Below are 2,910 nucleotides of genomic sequence, written 5' to 3'. Positions count from 1 at the left end.
TCACGTCGCAGTCCTTGGCTAGCTCCTTCTCCAAGCTTAAATCTTAGGCAGTCATCCAGAAGGAGCAGAAAGCGAAATGAAAGTATTCTTAGTAATATGACGAAGGCTCCATCTGGAAGCATGGGAGAAGGTAAATAGAAGTTTCACCATCTTCTAAGAGAGATTAGGTGCCAGGAAGACCTTGACTAGCCCATCTAGAGTCTCGCGAGGCCTTGCACGCCCGGGGCACCAGTGGTTCATTTCTGAGCTGCATTTCCTCCTTTTCCCAGTCACCTTGACTTCAGCCAGTAAAAACAAGTAGGAAAAACCAATACTGTAACCACATTACCTTAAATTCCAGTAGCGGAGCTGTTTCCATGGCGAAGCCTACAACTGGATCCCTGACAAGGAGTCCCAGCTTAGGCCTCTGTTCCATCATTAGGGGGTTGACAAAGTTTGGAACTGTTCCTCACTGCCATTCTGGAGTCTAAGCTTCTCTTTATTCCTCCACTGGACCCTTCTTCTCTCTGACCCTCTACATCAATGATAGGTCTGCGTGCTGAAAATAATTGAATTCTTGACAGTTTCTCAAAACGGATTCACTTTTACTTCATTGTTGGGGAACACTGAAATCATTCAGCTGTCCTTTCTCACCGCACACGCACTCTACATGCAAATAATTATGAAATGAATAGCATTTAAATTTTAAGAGGGAATTTTGTAGGAAGCCCACGTATTTTCCAAGTTTTTTCTTTGCTCTTTATGCCCTTTTAAACACTGGTGATTCAAGAACACATTCTTATTGCACAAACTTTGTAAAGTATAAAAATATGCAGGTTAAACATAAAAGCTCCCCTTTATTTCTGACCCCAATTCCCTTCGCTTCCCCACTGTTGCTGTTATAAATAAACAAATAATAAATGCTTATTTGTAAGCATTTATATACTACACTTGATCTTAGCCAAAAGGCCGAGAAGTGATTGTAAGCATTTATATAGATGTACGGATATATAGACTTTAAATTGTTTTTCATATAAATGAGATTATGCTACAGAATGTTCTGCAGCTTGTTTTATGTAACAGTATAGCTTCAAAGTCTTATTTCTGTATATGTAGAATAACGTAATAATCATTTTATTTTTAAAGATGTGTATTATAGTCTACAATAGGGAAGAGGGATGTAATATACTTACTCTAGTAAATTACTACTGTAGAGGTGGGTTGTTTCCAAGAGAAATTATGAGAAATGCTGCAACTATATCTTTGAACAACAATCTTCGTGCACACAAATATTTCCAAAGGCCAAATTCCCAGGAATGTAATTGTGTATCAAGGGATATGTGCATTTTTAAAAGCTTTATTGAGGTATAACTCACATACTATAAAAGTTACCCATTTTAATACTATTAGCATGTATGTTTATACTAATATGATTATCAGTATATTTAAAGAGTTGTGCAACCATCACCACAATTTTATTTTAAAATATTTCCATCATCCCCATTCCCACCATACTCATCCCTAGTCCCCAGGCAATCACTAATCTAGTATCTGTCCCTATAGTTTAATCTATTCTGGTTACATTGTATGGTTACATTATATAAATGTAACCATACCCTATGTGGTTTTTTTAATTTCTCTCTCTCTCCCCAAAGCCCCAGTACCTAGTTGTATATTTTCAGTTGTGATTCCTTCTTGTTCTTCCATGTGAGCTGCCCCCACAGCATGGCTACTGACAGACGAGTGGTGTGCTTCCATGTCCAGGACCTGAACCCGGGCCGCTGAAGCAGAGTGTGCTGAAGTTTAACTGCTAGGCCATCAGGGCTGGCTCCCCTATGTGGTCTTTTGCATTTGCCTTCTTCCACTGAGCATGTTTTCAAGGTTCACCCATGTTGTAGCATGTATCAGGACTTTGTTCCTTTTTATAGCTGAATAATATTCCATTGTATAGATAGACCACATCTGGCTTATCCATTCATCAGTTGATAGACATGCGGGTTGTTTCTACTTTTTAGCTATTATGAAGAATGCTGCTATGAACATCTGCATGCAAGACTTTACGTGGATCTCTGTTTGCATTTCTTTTGAGTATATACTTAGAACTAGAGTCACAGGACATATCTAAGTCTGACTTTCCAAGAAACTGCCAGATTTTTCCAAAGTGGCTGCACCATTTTACGTTCCCGCCAGCATCCTAGTCAACACTCGTCTGTCTTTTTGATTATATCCATTCTGGTGGGTGTGAAGATATGGGTGTTTGAAAATTGGCTTTACCAATTTGCACTCCCACTGAAGGTGTGCAACAGTACTTGTTTCTGCCCATCCTCATCAACAATAGCTATTATCAATCTATTTAATTTTTGCTTTGTGAATTTTTGTGTAACATGACCCCATTGTTGCTTTAGATTGCATTTTCCTGATACTAGTGACATTGAGCATCTCTTCATATATTAATGGGACATTTGTATTTCTTCTTCTGGGAATTGCCTGTTACATATTTATTCACTTTTTTTATTGGATTGACAATTATAGACATTCTGTATGTAACGTAGGTATCATTCAGTGCCGATTTGTATGTAGTGTATCTTAGTCTGTTACTTGTCTTTTAACCTTTCTTATGATTTCTTTTTTGTACAAGAATGTTTCATTTTGACTAATCTGTCAGTTTTCCTCATTATAAATTTTGGGTTAGATGTTTTGCTTAGGAAAGCCTCTCCCACTCCCAGGATTATATAAATATTCCCTTGTATTTTCTTCTAAACTTCTACAGTTTTATTTTTATGCTGAACACTTGAACAAATTTGGAAATTAGTCTTACATATGGTGTTAGATAGAGGAATACATATTTGTTTGGTTTCAATGGCCCAAAGCTTTTCACTGAATTGTTTATCCTGATTTGAAATAAAATTCTACCTCCATCATAAAGCAAAT

The 2,910-nt window shown here is 37.3% G+C and overlaps 1 pseudogene; it reads right to left on the bottom strand.

The window, feature by feature from the left end:
* Positions 1-784: 784 nt before the first annotated feature.
* On the bottom strand, positions 785-960 carry LOC139080577 (U2 spliceosomal RNA; annotated as a pseudogene).
* Positions 961-2,910: the final 1,950 nt, after the last annotated feature.

The sequence above is a fragment of the Equus przewalskii genome, chromosome 30, assembly GCF_037783145.1.
Source record: "Equus przewalskii isolate Varuska chromosome 30, EquPr2, whole genome shotgun sequence".
NCBI classification, from domain to species: domain Eukaryota; kingdom Metazoa; phylum Chordata; class Mammalia; order Perissodactyla; family Equidae; genus Equus; species Equus przewalskii.
Note: the sequence above shows the minus strand (reverse complement) of the source record. Positions and strands in the feature narration are given on the sequence as shown.